This window comes from Propithecus coquereli, unplaced genomic scaffold (genome assembly GCF_000956105.1).
Source record: "Propithecus coquereli isolate 6110/MARCELLA unplaced genomic scaffold, Pcoq_1.0 Scaffold83, whole genome shotgun sequence".
NCBI classification, from domain to species: Eukaryota; Metazoa; Chordata; class Mammalia; order Primates; family Indriidae; genus Propithecus; species Propithecus coquereli.
Window position 1 is genome coordinate 2218416 of NW_012154507.1, and position 19222 is coordinate 2237637.

General features: G+C 38.7%; 1 protein-coding gene and 1 pseudogene across 2 annotated transcripts in view; one reads left to right on the forward strand and one right to left on the reverse strand.

Moving 5' to 3' along the window:
- PELI2 (pellino E3 ubiquitin protein ligase family member 2) overlaps positions 1-19222 on the reverse strand; it is a 156050-nt gene that overhangs the window by 113518 nt on the left and 23310 nt on the right. The window lies entirely within an intron of this gene.
- On the forward strand, positions 7558-8694 carry LOC105825862 (annotated as a pseudogene).

Here is a 19222-nt window from a genome sequence, read left to right on the forward strand (position 1 = left end):
CCTCAGCTACACAGACAGCAACACAAAATCACAAACTGAATTTTAAAAAGAGACTCCCAAACCTTTTTCAAGCATGTTGATTCAATATGGACACAGAAGGCATTTCATCCAACTAAAATACCAGCACCCTGTCTAAGCAGGTAAAGACTGTCATTGTTATTTTAATCACTGGCTTTTATATCCTCCTACAGTGTATAAAAGACTCCCAAATCTTTATGCCAACTGAAATGTGGCAGTTATACTTTCAGGTAACTTTTTCTTAAGGTTTTCTAGCTTCCCCAGGCCAAAATACTTCCCAAGGCTAACTATTAAAAGTTCTTTATATCAGGAACACAGTACTACAACCATGTTCAGTGGACTTAACCTACTCTTCCTGCATTTGCACACCCATACACTCTCACCTGCCCCCAGAAGAGAACACCTGGTGTAGAGAGAAGAGGAGGACTGCATGCTGGCTCTACTACCAATCCCACACATAGCCGTGTGAGTCCCTTTGCTTCTCAGAGCCTGTTTCCTTCCCCATGAAGTATTATAATCAAATAATATAACAGAAAAGCATAACATTCTACAGTTTGGGCTCCGGGATAGTGTGGTGTTGGGAGAGGAGGGCAGAGCCAACCAGCTGCCAAGAGGCCTCGACTGGCTCCAGCCTCAGCACTACCCTACACCGACTCCTGGGCAAACACGGGGCTCCCTCCTGACTTTATTCAAGCCCTGTTGGTTCTGAAGGTCAAACTTCCCTACCTCTTCCTCCAACCAGGCCACATCAAAAAAAGAACATGCAAAGCAAATCCAGTCTACCGAAAAAACAAAGGAATTGTTTAAGAAAAGAATTCTTTATTATCTAATATTTATCTATTTGCTTTTTTGGAGTCTTTCTTCTCCCTTTTTTCACTTCAAATAGGTACTGTCACTGAATCACACAAGACAATTTTCTTACTGTAGTGAATCTTTGATTTTTTGAGCACTGCTGGAGGGCAGAGCATTTTTTACTGACCATTTGAAGATAGGCAAAGTGCCAGGAATAGGGAAGGCTATTTATGTTACCCTTAAAGACTACGTCTTTAAGACTGCTTCTTTTATTCTGTTGTTGGCTCCAATACTCTAAAATATCTCCGATTAAGTACATATTATTATTAGAGCCTTATGTCAAAGAATTTTTTTTACCCCATGGGTAAAAATTATTCTTTAAGTATTGCACTGCAGTAATTTTGATTCCCAAAAGAAAATATCGCACCAAGAGAGAAAAAAACAAAGTTCAGCAGGAAATGGATTTGATATAGTACATGATTTATACAATTTAAGAGCTACCAGGAAAAGATTTATCATTATACCTCATTCTTGAATTAATATCATTTTATACTGCACACTTCTTTACATATTTCACCAATTTATAATTTTAAGAAACAGATTAAATCCCATATATTCCTTTTTCATCAGTTTAACATTTGCCTATTTCAGCTTCTCATCACCAAAATTAAGACAGTCAGGTCCTTAAATTGCATGTGGCAGGCTGAAATACTGGTCCCAATTCCTCACTCCTCCCTGAATACATGCCCTCGGAGTTGCATAATCACTTTGTAGTTCCAGGTCACTTTCTTGCCTGGGACTTTGGGTTAAGCCATGTGACTTGCTTTGGCCAATGGATGGGATGCAAACAAACATAAGGCAAATGGGACCGAAACGTGCTTGGCAACTGGAATCATCCTCTGGCGTCTTTGCTGTGGCCATTGGAAGAACACGTTCAAGCTAGCCTGCCATGCCAAGGAGAACGAGAGACACCTGGAGAAGCCACAAACCACATAAACACAGTGTGAAGCAAAGCCACTCCACCACAGCCTAAAGCACAGCCTCCTCAACCAGCCCACAAATTCATGAAAATAAACAATTATTTCAAGTCACTGTGTTTTGGGATGATTTGTTACACAGCACCATATGGAAGTAATTAACTCATACGCTGCATTTCAAAGGCAAAGTAACTTAAGCAGCTTCCTCAGTACCTAAAGACTTTGGGCTAAATATACATAAAATATCAAATGTATACCCTTTGAAAGTTTTATATATTAAGGAGTACTCTTTCATTCAGAAGGAAGGAGTCTAAAATTAGAGATAATTTCCAATGCATCCCTTCTTAAATTGGATGTAAGAAAATGAGATTTTTAAAATGCATACATAGTAAAGAAAGGAAAGATGGTAATCTTAAATTGTATTTCTTTTATTTTCCTCTTAAATTAATCATTACATCCATTAAAATTTGTGGTCCCTCAACCAAGCCAAATGTGTATGCACAAAGGTCTTAATCTCTAATTATCAAATACAGACATAAAAGATTTAGGATAAATTACTAATTATTTGGCAAAACATTGACTCTTTAAAATCTGTTTATACACTACTACTTCTATAGCAAGAAGCCTCTTAAAAAATGAGAATCTCAAAGGCTACCTAAAAATGGAAGTATCTTAAACTAGCATTGGCCCTATCATCTAACGTGAATTAAGCTATGTGCATTTCAAACAAAGAAACTTGACAGTACAAAGAAATTGGATTACTGCCCAAAGTTTGAGAGTAAGCATTAAAGCCACAAATTGAAACTAACATTGGAAACTCCTCTGTATCCTAACTATACTTAACTACTAAAATAATTTTTCTAATCTCTTTTCCTTTAAAATTTCATGGCATGCATTTCTTACTATTCCTAAAACAATCACACTAATGTAGGTTTACTTCAAACTTTTAGAGTACGCATAGAGAATTTTTAGAAATTATTAGAAATACAGATATGCTAGAGCAAGCAAATTCAGCTTTGAACATTACTATGCAACCTCTGAACAACTTACTTCCTAAAGAGATATTTAATTGCTGTTGTATGCAAAACCAAATTCTCAAGGTTAGTTTTTACAGAATATTTTGACTTTGTTCAATTACCCAAGCAGAACTGGGGGTGGGAGCGATTTTATACCAAAAATAAATATTTTTTAATAAGCTACAAAGCATAAAACCATTCATGGCTTTATAGGCCACATACTGATACTACATGGATTCACTCCCTTTTCTATAACCTTTTCTTGTTGTTTTTTGTTTTGAGACAGGGTCTCACTCTGTTGCTGTGGTGTCGGCCTAGCTCACAGCAACCTCAAACTCCTGGCTGGGCTCAAGCGATCCTCCTGCCTCAGTTTCCTGAGTAGCTGGGACTACAGGTGTGTACCACCACGCCCGGCTAATTTTTCTACTTTTTGTAAAAACTAGATCTTGTTCTTGCTCAGGCTGATCTCAGAACTCCTGGCCTCAAGCAATCCTCCCTGGTGGGCCTCCCAAGGTGCTAGGATTATAGGCATGAGCCACTTTCCTATAACTTTCCTAAAGATTTTTCTATTTCTAGAATACCTACATATAACTAATACTAGAAATATAAATGTATACAAAATCAAGCTTATTTCAAGAAATAGAAGCACTCTCTACAGCTGCATTTTCTAACTGTAGAGTAGTAGGTGAATCAGGTCAATTTCACCAAAGTGTTTCTGAGCTGCTCAGTAGTAAACGATATTTGCCACAACCAACCCCCCTTCAGTGCTACAGAAGCATGTTACCTATATTTGGTTTAGTGCATTGACCCATCCATCAGCTGCGAAAAGGAAGGGGGGGCATCCTTCATATTCACCATGAAAATACACAAATACACTAACTTGTCAATTATCACAAATATTAATAACACAGTATATTTATGTGGCTACTAGGAGTCAGTCAACAGCCAAGTATATGATCTGAATATAGGGAGTACATTATCAAAAATTCAAGAATCAGAACACATCAAAGGTTCTCCCCCCAAATCTGCCAATTCACAAATTCTTGAAATATAAGAATATTTTCAGGAAACTTCCAGCCCTATTTAGAGAGGCATAGTTTGCAAGCTACAAATGACCTCATATAATGAATTAGTGTATCTATAATATGCCAAGTGAAGAGGCTCCGCAAGGTCACACATACAATCAGTAGAAGGATCCTGAATTCTAGTCCAATTCCGCTCTCTGGATTTCTAGAATTTGACAGTTTTTGGACACTATGTTCTTGACAGTTTTTGGACACTATGTCTTGGAATAATGCCAGGGCTGGAAGACATTCTCAAACTCCATCTCTCTGTTTGAAGATGTTTGTTCCCTCTAACTACTAATTAAGAAAATGTCCTACTGCCTTTTAAGGGAAAGGAAACATTCTAGCATCAAAAAATATATTTTGCTTGGAATTGAAGCATTTTCTCTAGGGACACATTTTAGAATTTGCAATGTAAGTTAATTACAAAGTATGATTCACCTACAAAAATTCACTTCATAAACAACTTCCAAATTCAGACTTATTACAGACACCGGAAAGGCATCTGATAAAATTCTTTGCTATTCCAGATTAATGCTGAGGGCAAAGAATTAAAAAAATTTCCTTCACATAACTATTTAAAGATAAAACTATTTACATTCAAAATCAAAAGTAAAACAAGGATGTCTACTATTATCAGTTTTACTAAACACTGTTATAAAAGTTCTAACCTAATCAATACAACTGAAGTAGAAATAAGTGGTATTAACTGTCATAAAAGAAGATATAAGGCCAGGTGCGGTGGCTCAAGCCTGTAATCCTAGCACTCTGGGAGGCTGAGGCGGGCAGATTGTTTGAGCTCAGGAGTTCGAGACCAGCCTGAGCAAGAGCGAGACCCCGTCTCTACTAAAAAAAAAATAGAAAGAAATTATCCGGACAACTAAAAATATGTAGAAAAAATTAGCCGGGCATGGTGGCGCATGCCTGTAGTCCCAGCTACTCGGGAGGCTGAGGCAGGAGGATCGCTTGAGCCCAGGAGTTTGAGGTTGCTGTGAGCTAGGCTGACGCCACAGCACTCTAGCCCGGGCAAAAGAGTGAGACTCTGTCTCAAAAAAAAAAAATTAAAAAAAAGAAGATATAAAACCAGTATTGGCGCTGCAATAATTAAAACAATGTATTACATGAGAACGAAAACCACAAGCCAGTGGAACCGAAGAGATCACTCAGAAATAAACCCTTGAATATATAAGAAAGTAATGTAAGATGAAGAACTGCCCACCAATCAATGAGAAAGAAATTGGATCATTCACTCAATTGTGCTGGAGAAACTGAAGCTACTTTGAATAAAAAAAAATTGTTTAGAGCGTCATCTTACATTCCGAAACACAATAAATTCTAAAATACTCAAAAGAAAAATGTAAATAGTCATAAAATTAAAGACAATGACAAAGTTGATTATTTATCCTATCCCTGAATCAGGAATAATGTTCTAAACATAAAAGCAATAAAAAAATACAAAAAAGATCAATAAACTTATACATGTAAAACTATGAAACTGCAGCATATCAAAAATCATAAAATTACACATCCAACAAAACTAGAAAAAATATTGCCAATGATATGAAAAAAGCCTACTATCTTTAATAAGAAAATGTTTTCACAAATAAAGGAAATAACAAAGACATCCCCATTAGATAACATAGTATAAAAATGGGCAAAGAACATGAAGAGACATCACAGAGGAAAAAATAACAATGGCTAGGAAGCATTTTTAAAAATGTTTAATCTCATCAATAATCAAAAAAAGTGCAGATTAAAGCAAGATTTCAATACTTGCCAGTCAAATCACCAAACAATGTTCAAATGACACAGTACTCTAATAGACCACTGGTGAGGATGTCAATTAGTACAATCTCTCCATAAAATAATTTAGCAACATGTATCAACACCTTTATAAAAGTACTCATGTACTCTGACCCAGTAATTATAATTTTAATTTGAGGGATTCATAATTCTGAAATGTAAGTCAAGTTTTATGCACAAAGATGTTAATTATGTCATTGTTTATAATTAAAAAATTCAAATAACACAAATGTTCAATAATAATGGATTAAGGAGATTGTATAATTCTACATGATGAAAATATATTTAACACAGATTCTTAACAGCAATGAAAAAGGATTATATAAACCAAAGGTATTATCTCTAACATGCTAAAAATATTTAATATGCACAGGAAAAACTAAAATAAATATAAAAAATATTAACAGTGGTTGCTAGGCATTAGAATTATATGACTTATTTTTTTATATCTTCTAAATATCTATATTAGGGGTATATTTCTTTAAATCAAAATTAAGCATTTTTAGAAGTATATATTTTGTTAAATAAGGTGCCTTCATTGTTTTAATTTCTAATGGTACAGTATCACTCCATTTAGATTTGAAACAACACCCAGAAATAAAATCAACCTTTAGGATGAGAAGAGGATTTAAATTTATACTCTGTAGAAGGGCACCATGCATCTAAACTGTTTAATGGCTACATTCACAAACACCATTTATGCATGGATTATCACTGGCACACAAATAGAACTAGGTTTTTAACGATGCATAGTGACGACCTCTTTTAAATATACAATACAGTTGGGGAAGCTGTTATTCTACAAAAAATTCTTTGCTCCTACCATTATTGTACTTTCTTTTTTAAATTAAAAAAAAAAATCCCAAGTTTTCTGCTTCTATACCACAGATATTCTTGACATGTATATATTTAATTCTTTCATAGAGAATCTTAGCCAGATTCTTAACTTATGTAATTTATCATCAGAGTACAAAACTGATTTCCAGGGCCTGAAGACACACTTTTGAAAATTTTAAATCTTTTCTGAACCAATTCCTGGAAGAAGAGAATTGTCAATACCACTAATCAAGCAATGTCAGACTTCTCTTTCTCTCACTGGTGACCATCTTCCTGATACTTTCTCTCTAGATGAAAAGGATATGAAACTTTATCTTTACACTTGACTCTAATGACAAAGAAGAACAGGAACTGCAGGCAACTCAGAGATAGATCAGGATTTCTCATACTGCCAAAACCAGTATATACAGAATCCTCTTTTCCAGAATGGTTATAGCAGTGCTACTCATAACAAGCCAGTAAGCCAAAAAAGTTCAAGAGTTTGTAAACTAAACAAAATTGAATGGGCTTTTCTTCTATCATTCTTCTCACAGCTTTTTTTTTTTCCAGAAAGATGCTAATATATCTATGAATCTCCAAGTAGAAGACACACCTGCAATATTGCCAAATTTACCTGGCCTACCATCCCACAATCATCACACATGCACAACCATTTCCTGGAATAGAGCTCTGAGCACAGTCTGGACTGCCAAGGCAGGTGTGTATATATGCAGCATCAAGAAGCCCACTACGTTACCACAAAGACACAAGATAATGTCTTGGAGCAAAAGCAGGAGTTAGAAATAACTGGATTGCATACCGCCTACTTTCTCACTAACACACATATTCTAACTGACAACTGGAAATGAATTTCTTATGTGAAACTTCACTTTACAGCCATCTTTTTACAAATATATCTACTATAAGGAAGAATTACAATAACATTATAATTATAAACTAATATATTAATAGTTATAAATTATTTCCCTTAATTTGCTTCCTTGGTATATCAAGGACAAGATACAGTGAAGGAAGAAATAGAAAAGAAAAATTGAAGAGTCCGGTCTCAAAATGGAGGTAAAACCGCCGCCCGGTCGCCCCCAGCCCAACTCTAGCCATCACCGCCACCGCCAGGGGGGAGGAGGGCCATGATCCAAAGGAAGCAGAGCAGTTGAGAAAACTGTTTATTGGTGGCCTGAGCTTTGAAACTACAGATGATAGTTTAAGAGAACATTTTGAGAAATGGGGCACACTCACAGATTGTGTGGTAATGAGAGACCCCCAAACGAAACGTTCTAGGGGCTTTGGTTTTGTGACTTACTCTTGTGTCGAAGAGGTGGATGCAGCAATGTGTGCTCAACCACACAAGGTTGATGGGCGTGTTGTGGAACCAAAGAGAACTGTTTCTAGAGAGGATTCTGTAAAGCCTGGTGCCCATCTAACAGTGAAGAAAATTTTTGTCGGTGGTATTGAAGAAGATACAGAAGAATATAATTTGAGAGACTACTTTGAAAAGTATGGCAAGATTGAAACCATAGAAGTTACGGAAGACAGGCAGAGTGGAAAAAAGAGAGGATTTGCTTTTGTAACTTTTGATGATCATGAGATACTGTTGATAAAATTGTTGTTCAGAAATACCACACTATTAACGGGCATAACTGTGAAGTGAAAAAGGCCCTTTCTAAACAAGAGATGCAGTCTACTGGATTGCAAAGAGGTCAGGGAGGTGGATCTGGCAACTTTATGGGTCATGGAGGAAACTTTGGAGGTGGTGGAGGTAATTTTGGCCGTGGTGGAAACTTTGGTGGAAGAGGAGGCTATGGTGGTGGAGGTGGTGGCAGCAGAGGTAGTTATGGAGGAGGTGATGATGGATACAATGGATTTGGAGGTGATGGTGGCAACTATGGAGGCGGTCCTGGTTATAGTAATAGAGGGGGCTACGGTGGTGGACCAGGATATGGAAACCAAGGTGGTGGATATGGCGGTGGTGGAGGAGGATATGATGGTTACAATGAAGGAGTAAATTTTGGAGGTAACTATGGTGCTGGTGGGAACTATAATGATTTTGGAAATTATAGTGGACAACAGCAATCAAATTATGGACCCATGAAAGGGGGCAGTTTTGGTGGAAGAAGCTCGGGCAGTCCATATGGTGGTGGTTATAGATCTGGTGGTGGAAGTGGTGAATATGGTAGCAGAAGGTTCTAGAAACAGCAGAAAAGGGCTACAGTTCTTAGCAGGGGAGAGAGCGAGGAGTTGTCAGGAAAGCTGCCGGTTACTTTGAGACAGTCGTCCCGAATGCATTAGAGGAACTGTAAAAATCTGCCACAGAAGGAACGATGATCCATAGTCAGAAAAGTTACTGCAGCTTAAACAGGAAACCCTTCTTGTTCAGGACTGTCATAGCCACAGTTTGCAAAAAGTGCAGCTATTGATTAATGAAATGTAGTGTCAATTAGATGTACATTCCTGAGGTCTTTTACCTGTTGTAGCTTTGTCTTTTTCTTTTTCTTTTCATTACATCAGGTATATTGCCCTGTAAATTGTGGTAGTGGTTCCAGGAATAAAAAATTAAGGAATTTTTAACTTTTCAAAAAAAAAAAAGAAAAGAAAAATTGAGAGTTCAAAACCACAAACATAGATGATAAACTTTTCTCATACTGACCCAAGGGAGGCCTAAACAAAACCTATGCAGGACAGACTTAGGTGGAGCTTAAACGTTCCTGGAACTTACAGTAATTATAATAAGTCTGTGGCTACCCAGAAACCTCAGAAAATGAGGCAGGCAGGGGAGTCCCAGTCTCTGGTTTTCCTCCCATAAAGAGACTGTTTATTGTCCCTCAATACTTATTCTTCCTTCTTCCTTTTAGTAAAATAATAATCACAATAGCTAACATTTATATAATGCTTCCTTTGTATCAAGTCTTGTCCTGAATGCTTTATGTATATTATCTTAATATGATTCTCGCCTTAATCCTATGAGGTAGGTACTCCTATTAACCCCATTTTATAGATAAGAAAGCAGGCACAGAGAGGTAAAATAACTTTCCCAAAGTCTGACAGCCTGTAAGCAGAGCTGCAAATCTAACCAGTGCATCTAAGGGAAACCCCCTCAGTTTCCCTTGCAGCTAGGTGTGGACATGTGACTGTTTGGGACAATGGGATGTGACCATAAGTGACGTATACAACTTTTGGCTCCTGTCCTTAAAGTTGGAACCACTCTCCCTGGCCCTTCTCGTCCCTGCAGGCTGGAACACAGACTGCAAGTAGGGCAGCTTCTATAACGTGAATGAGACCAACCGCCTGCAAGCAGCAACATGAACAGAAACTGGGCCCCTGAATAACCCTACGGACTACAGCAGCCTTGGATCGCTCCACTTTGGGCTGTTTCATGAGAGAGGAGACATCTACTAAATTTCAGCTATATTATTTAGGGTCATTTTGTTTTGGCCCAAAACTTTGTCTTCTTAAATAAACTCTACTAATAATGTGTTTCTTAATAAAACTTGGTTCTCAGCTTTGATCCGAATAACTATAACTTATGAAATGCTTACTTGACCCTGTTCTAAGTACTTTACAGGTATCAACTCATTTAATCTCCTTAACAAACCCATGGGGGAGGCCCTGTCAACATCCTCACCCAAGACATGAGGCAGTGGGTACGTAGCCTGTTCACCACCACAGAGCTAAGAAGTTGCTAGGCTGAGATGAAACAAACGCTCTGACTTCACGTCCCAGCAGAATAGGTATGTCCTATTGACTGAAGTATTACTAAGGTCATAATACAACATGTCTAGGAAGTTCAGCCCCTTGAGAAATGTACAACACAATACCGAGTGTTATTCTAAAACAGATCTGTGTAAAACACTGCGGGAACACCAAAGTTGAAGCACCTGGGCCCAGTAAGGATGACAAGTAAGCACGGGGTAAAGGTAAACAAGGCCTAGAGCGAGTCCACGAGTTCACGGAGGCGATGTCTGTAGAGCGATGCGTTGGATAAGCAAAAATTCACCAGGTAGGTAAGGGGAGTAGGAAGAGAGAAACAGAGGGACTGCATGGGCGAAGGCCACATGCTTAAAGAGGCCACACAGGGTACTATGGGTGGGGGTGGGCAGACAACACTGTCAGAAAACTGATCAGAAGCACTTACCTTCAATTTCATTTTTTTCTAAGTCTCAGCTGCAAACATGACAAAGGTACTTACTTGAACCTCTCATTTCCTTAGCTCTTAACATGCGAAAGGTAAAATCATTTAACTTCCTTAAACGTCAATCTTCTCATCTGTAAAGCTGTATCAGATTTCTCCGGATCGAGGGTTGAAGGAACCCTGGGCATCACCTGGTCCAGCCACTCCAGTGCTGCCCAGAATCCACTCTCTCTCTGAGACAGAGGGTCCACCAGCTGTCCCTCCTGGAACAGCCACAAAGGAGGCCAGCTCGTGGTGAGACCCACGTCCCTGTAAAGGGACCTGACAGCCCTTCAGATATTTAGAATCTTGGAAATAAGAGGTTGTAAGATATTTCCCAAGTACTATAAACACCTCAAAATATATATAAAGAGATATTTAAGCATTTTTATTTAAGCATCTAGTCCCAAAACAATTAGTAAATACTCTACTACTCAGAACGTGTCACATATAGGCTAACCTAAAAAAATTATTTTGGGATAACTACTTAGTGTATTTAAAAATGATTTTTAAAAAACTAAACATAAGGGTAACAGATAATGGGATCAACTATGAGATTACATTGGCTCAATCAATATGCATGGCATTCATTAAAATACATCTTCATTCTCAAAACTGTTTAAACGAATTTCTTTACTTTGGCTTATACAGGGGACATGGTTTCCTTCAAGTTGGCATATTGGCAGTTAACACTGGATCCTAATGTTAACCACCAGACACGCCTGACAGCTACATCATGCTTTTGCCAGGCACTTAATCCCCACTATATTTCCTCCTTAAACTATTTTGCTTTTGAGAAGATGAAAGCACTTTACCTTATTTATCCTTACATGTGCCTTGAGAGGGAAGGTAGCTAGTATAATTACAGAGAACTAAGTTATTGAAGTTTTCCTCTTAATATTAGTAATATCTAGAAAAAGACTTCTATAAAAGCCATCAATCTTGTCCACAGTGTGGCTGGGGCCAGCATAGAGCTGGAGGAAAGCAAGACCTGCTAAATCTCCACCACCACCAATAAAAGGAAGAGGGCTGGAAAGACGCATATTCCGCACATGGGGAGGAAAGACATTAAATGTCCTCCACGAAAGTAAAACACAAAATATTTGCATTAATCTCTAAAAAATACTTAAGCTCTTAGACCAAGAACAAGAATATAAGGCATACAACATTTTAAAAAGAGATCTTAACGCCTTATTCACAGATGCTGCAAGGTGAGATAATCGGGCAATACGACTCAGGCAACACGACTCGTGAAGGTCAGGTAAAAATTAATCTACCAGAATGACAAAAAAGACTTCACGACCATGATGTAGTTTAAAAAAAGAAAAAAAAAGTAAAAGGTGGGCTCCAATCTCCAAGGAAACTGCACCATGAACCAAACGGAAAACTACTTGGTGATGAGAGACAGTCTCACATTCCTTCCCTCGCAACATTTGCTTCCTAAACTGCCATGCTCCTTCGGGCAGGCGTGCTTATTTTATAAAATATAATTCCACACGGGATTATCCCTGGCAAGTTGTAGAAATAAAAAAGTCCAAAGAATGAACAGCAGCATGCAGAATATCTAACCAGAATACATAAAGCAGAACCGCACATAAGAGGAAAGTTAAACAGGGAAGAGTACATTGCATGCAAAACCCTCACTTTTCAATAACCATGGGTATGTGGTTTAAAGCTTATCTAGCAGGTTCACACATTTTGGCGTCTAACTTCACAAGTCTTGTTTCAATTTTATTACAACTCTGGTTCGAATGTTTTACTTGTCTTCACAGAAGGATGCATATATACTAAGGCTAAAGAGGCTTAAACCCTGTTAATATATAAAGGATTTGGATAAAATATCACTCTACGTTTTCTAAGCATGAGGGCTCTTGATTACTGGAACGAGTAATCTGAGGAGGTGGTATCTCTTGCGAAACCCCTTCAGTCAGTGAATGGGTTTGGGTCTCCTCCTTGCTGAATGGCATAGTTCCCCGCATGCTTCCTCCAATGGTCATGGACAGCTCCTCATTTCCCACAAGTATCTGCCACTCCCACCCTGGTTAGCCCGGACTCCTTTTCCCTCCTCATCTGCCAATCATTGCTGAGTGCACACTTGGTGCCAAGCACCGTACTAGATGCCGGGGTCACAAACATATGAGAAAAGTGGAGTACACGGGCCAGCAGGGGAGCAAAAGCAAACACACTGCTACAGTACTTGGGAACAAAGTCACATACTAGGTTCGCAGAAGTGCTATGAGAACACAGGAAGAATGGAAGAGGGAGAGAAAAGATGTCTGGGAAGGCTTCAGGTAGTGGGGGCACCTAGACTAAGTCTTGAAAGGATGGACTTTGGTGTTCAGAGCAGACAAGGGCCGGAGAGGACAGGGTCTCCCAGACAGTGAGAGCAGGATCTGTGAAGGCCTGGAGGCGAGAGAGCACAGGACACCTGAGAGGCTGCAAGCAGGAGGCTGCGGGCAAGAGGCTGTCGGCTGTCCGTGCGGACACGGGGATGGTGCAGACGGGGTCTGGCCAAGAGGGCCTTTTACATCACGGAACATTTACACCTCACCCTAAAGTCAGCGCGCGCACGCGCACACACACACACACAGAGACACGCACACACACGCACACAGATTTTTACATAAATCTTAACAGGGTCACATAAATTGTTTTCCACTGTTAACAGATCTCTCCAGTACCACTGTGAAGGATGGACAGGAACAGAGAAAAGATGAAAAGGAATTAGGAGGCTACAGCCACAGCCAGGATAGGAAGTCAGATTGGAAGTAAGGAAGAAAACATAAAAATTCAGGAATCCATACAACATGGGAGAGAGGGAAGGATGCAGACTGACCTCCAGGCTCTGGTTTGCACAGCTTGCAGTGCCAAGTGCCCAGAGACAGGGGAGCCAGGGGACCGAGGCAGACTGACCAGACTTACAGGGAAAGATGATAATCTTGGTGCTGAACTTTATATTGTGACCGAAAGGTATAAAGTAATCTATGCTTCCCACCTAACACTATTAAAACATCAAACCTAAATCCATCTGTTCCTGGGCTATCTACACACAAATTTCAGTCTTGTACCAAATCTGATTCCAAGACAACTCACACTAATAATGCTGTGGTAAAAATACCACACGGGTAATAACATAACAGTACCCTAGTTTTCCTTTTTAACACACACCCAAACCACACACTCCAAAATATCTGCTCTTCCTCCTACACACAAATAGCTTTCCCCTAACTTTCTGAAAGCTAGGGTCAGAGAATGCCACCACAACACAGTTATGGGGGGTGTTGTTTTAGCCCAGCTGGGGATCACCTAGAGGTATTCTTCCAGATTCCAGTGATTGACAAATTGTACGCATAAAACCAGAGCTTACAAATAAAAAAAGAATTGATATGAACATTGAACTCTAGAAACAAGAAAGCAAAATCTGAAGATTGCCACTCTATGCAATTTGGTGCTGGTGTAGGAATTCAGAACGTCAAGTAGGAGACAAAGAAGACAAGCCATCCCACCAGTAACATTCGCACCTTCTCCTTCCCTCTGCCCCATGTACACACGCTGCTTGTCGTTCACCGTAAGTGTAAATGACAACACTGTGGCTTGCTGCCAGTAAGACCATACACTCAGTAAGATGGTACAGCTTCTTTGGACAGTAGTTTGGCAGTTTCTTAAACTGTTAAACACACACTTACCAAATGACCCAGCAATTCCAGTAGTAAGTATCTACCAAAGAATAAACTAAAACATACATTCACACAAAGACTTGCAAATGTCTTAAACAGTATTATGTGTAATAACCAAAACTTGAAAATCATCCAAGAGTCCATCAACTGATCATGGATAAACAAAATGTGGTACATACAAAAGAGCATCCACTTTCACTTGGTCATAAAAAGAAGTACTGATACGTGCTACAACATGGATGTCTATTGGAAAACTTATGTTAAATAAAAGAAGTCAGACACAAAAGGCTACATGCTGCATGATCCTATTTATATAGAATTTCTAGAAAAGGAAAAATTATAGGGACAGAGAACAGACCAGTGGTTGCCTAGACCTGGGATAGGCACAAGAAATAACTACAAACGGGCAGGAAGGAATGCTGTGAGGTGATGAAAGCATTCCAAAACTGGACTGTGTGATGAATTTATAAATAAATATATAGATTTACAAAGCCACTGAACTATATACTGAAATAGGTAAATAGCATGGCATATAAAGAATACCTCAATAAAGCTGGAAAAAGGAAAATAAAACCAGAAAAATGAATGAAGACCTTAATCTTATAGTGTTATAACACAAGCATAAGTTACCTCTCAGAAGGTAAATGTAAGAATTCCACAATAAGGACTGTGCTAGAAGGCTACACTCAACTCCAAAAGTTCATTTGCAGTACATACCAGTACTGAACCACCCACACCTCCAAGCCCCATGACCACGTATGCGCTGTTAGTTCTGCCAGAAACACCCTCTCCTGCGTATCAGCCTGGCAAATTCCTTCCCGTCCGTTAAGTTTCAACTTAAATGCTGACACTCTCTCCCACCATCACACTGCACCTTGTACACACCTTCAATATAGCAATGAGTACATCACATGGTAAGAGTACGTATGAACCCTCCCACAAGGGGAAATCAATGGACATATTCTTGGGTGTCAGCAGTAAGTCAAGAAGCATATTCTTTAATCTTCTTTTTCAATGTCCCAGTTTGTATTGCATTTAGAGTCAGGATGGGGCAAACTATTACCACTTTCATTGTGTGACACCAACAAGAAATCAATAGAGGCAGACCTACTACACAGATGATACACTTGGGGCAAGAGAAGACCAAATGACATCACACTCCACTCCACAAGAACCAGGACTTCAGCAGTTCCAACACAGAACTGGGAAGACTGAGTCATCCCATGGCAAGAGAGACAGGCTGAACTCAAAAACCTCTGCCTGTATGAGTCTATGCAATATTTTGTATTACAAGTAGTGCTTTTGCATTAGTAAAACAATATCCTGTCACATTAAATTAATACAGTAAATTTGGGTTTCAATGACTTTGTCGTTTTATATTGTGTTACGTACTGGCTTTGGCTTATAGTTGTAAGATAAATATAAGCATAAGGTGTTCATTCCTAGTTACAGGTTTCTACATACCTAAGGAACATTATAACAAAAGTAATGTAAGTCAACACTGGGGATTCCAGATAATTTTTTTTTCTTTGAAACAGAACCATATATTACTCACATTAGAGAAACAGTACACTAGAATATATGCCCTTTAATAACAGAGCCCATATCTTTTCCTCTCTAAAGCCCAAATGTATGACATAGGAGAAGCCTTCATAAAATACGGTTAAATAAATCACAGTTTGCATTATCCTGCTACTCCAAAACAACAAAAACATGAACTGCTACTGTCTGATAATGCTAATGCCCTCAACTAATTTATTTTGAAGCTTTAAACTATGTGGAGTTTTCCTTTTCTCAAAAGTACAATAATTAACCAAGCAGAACTTACGGAAGGACGGAAGGAAGGAGTGGGGAGGGGGACGGGAAGCAGGCACTCTGTGAAAGGAACAGATCTGTCCTTCAGCGCAGAGAACATTTATGAAACATTTCCCTAGAACCCAGGACTTAACCTGACACCAACCTTTTGATCTCTTTCTAACACCTTCCAAACTGGGTCTTCTACTTCACTCTCCTCTCATAATAGAAACACTGGCAAAGGGGAAAATCAATACTAAAGAAATACTAGTATGAAAGGCCTTACTCTTTTTATCCATTCAATAGCTAGTCATGTACCAGGCACGATCCTAAGTGTTGGGGATACAGGGAAAGACTGACAAACAATAAACAAGATTATAAATAAAAGGCATAATTAGAGATTTTGACAAGTGTTATTCCTTATTCATTATGTCTATAAATTTTACAATTCTTTACAATTTTGAAAAATTTTAAAATTATGTCTATAATATTAGCAGTTCTGTAACTACATTATGCATATACTAGGTGTGATGGTCAGCTTCATGTGTCAAATCCGGCCAGACTATAGTCCCCAGTTATTCAGTCATATATTAATCTAGGTGCTGCCATAAAGGTATTTTGTAGATGTGATTAAAGTCCATAATCAGTTATCTTTGTGTAAAAGAGATTATCCTAGATAATCCACTGGGCCTGATTCAATCAATTGAAAAGCCCTAAAAGCAGAACTGCAGCTTCCCTGAAGAAGAACTTCCACCTGTGGACAGCAGCTTTGGCCAAGAGTTCCAGTCTGTCTTTCCCGGCAGCCTACTCTACCGATTCCAGACTCACCCAGCCAGCCTCAAGATCACAAAAGCCAATTTCCCGCAATAGATCTTTTAACATATCTCCTACTACTGCTGATTCTCTGGTTCAATCTCAATGATACAACAGGACTGAACAAATAAGTAAATACACTGTAGTAATGAGAATCAGGTTTCTCACTGCCTAAGAAAGAAGTTACAAATGAGGAAAGAGGAAAGGCTAGAATGAACCTCAGGGTGCTGGATGGGAATCAGAGGTATGAGTACCAATTAATGGTCTTTAAATATATATACACACACACACACACACACACACACACACACACATATATTTATACAAATAGATATAGAAATAAATATAGATGTGTATGCAAGCACAGGCTAGTATATATGCATGTTCTTCTTAGCTCTGTCTATTGAGAGGGCCTAGGAGCAACAATAACCCAGTAAGTAGCAATGAGTTCACTTAACACTCAAATCCTGCTTTCTAAGTATCATCCTCCAATTAAAGGCACCAAGAATCCTTGGAAAAGTGGCTGACTCTAGGGCGAGGGCAGGGAAAATACAAGACAAGTCTGAAACATCATGTGGTGCCAAAAATCAAGGAAGTGCTCGACAGAGATGGGACATGTCAAAAGGACACAGGAGCCAACCTCCAGGAGCTCCCAGTGACCAAAGATGGAACAATCTGAGCAAAAAACAAAAAAATAAAATAAAATAATACTTCTGGATTACAACCACAGAATAAATGTCCACAACTTCATTTTGATATTAAAAATTGAATATCTAAATGGAAAAGGGATAGATCTTCCTTACAGAAAAATTCCAATGAATAAATGTGAAAGGAATGAAGGAAATACAAAATCACCATTAGGCAAACATCATAGAAATAGCTGTTGAGGGCAAGGTCTACTAATCGATGCTAAAATCAGAGGAGGGAAATTTAAGGGGAAACATGAAAATTAGTCTCAAAATGTCTCCCCCAAGACATTTATCAATTACAAAGGAAAAACAATAATTTTACTGAGGAGTAATTAAGCAGACATCACCTTAGCTAAGTCATCAAGGTAAGACATTTCATTATCGTGTACTCCTGATGCCATACACTAAGAATACATTACTTCTGTGGACTTTTTGACAAAACTAGTTAGCCTCAGTTTAATCATGAGAATACACTGTTAGACCAACCCATACTGAGAGACAGTCTACAAAATAACTGGCCAATACTCAATGAAAGAGTCGGGGTCATGAAAGGTTGAGGAACTACCACAGAGCGGAGGGGACTGAGGAGCCATGACAACTAATGCAATGTGAGATGCTGCACTGGATCATAGAGCACAAAAAACAGGAATTAGGGGAAAAACTGGTGAAATTCACGTAACATCTGCAGTTTCGGTACTAAGATTGTACCAGTGCTAATTTCCTGGTTTGATAATTGTTCCTTGTTATGAAAGTTGATAATGTTAGAAGCAGCAGGGTGAAGGGTACACATGAACTCTTTGTACTATTTGTACAAATTTTATGTAAGATTAAAATTATCTTAAAAGAAAAAGAAGAAAAACACCCTGCAGTTCAAAAGAGATCTAAATCTGGCCCTATGATTTTTTTAAAGTTTTAAAAATAGTGCAGTAGTCTGGATCTTTTTCATTTAAAACAGGAAGACTATGCACTCCCATTTTTATTAAAAATAAAATTATAAATAGCAATCTTTAGTGCTTTTTTTAAAAAGTATGCCATAGCCCCATCCTCTTCATTTAAAATGAAAAAGAACTATACTGATGCCCGGTTGAGGGGAGGGATCAAACTGAGAATTTTGTAGAGGACTTGTGTATATGTAATTATGTGTAAATGTGCATGCAAAGAGAAGGGTCTTAAAGATTCCTCTGTTCATTCACTGTTTAATAAACTTCCAATAAGCCCCTACAATATGCCAGGCACTTGCCAGGTTCTAGGGATACTACTGTGACATGGTCCACACGCTCATGGAGCTCGCACTCCAGTACAAGAGATAAATCACAAGTAAGCAAATATAAACACAAAGTAGGATACAGTCTATAAGGGATACAGGATGCTGTGATGGAGACTGAGGGGTGGGAGAGAAGAGAACACAGAGCATATGCCAGATTAACAGGGCCTTGGAAGCCCTGAATGGTCTACACAGGCAAGTGACCCGATCTGATGCATATCACTAAAGGGACCGTCTGAGCCGCTGTGTTGGTAGGCACTGCAGAGCAGGAAGGAACTGGACAGGTCAGGGAATACTGCCTGTGCAGCATTTG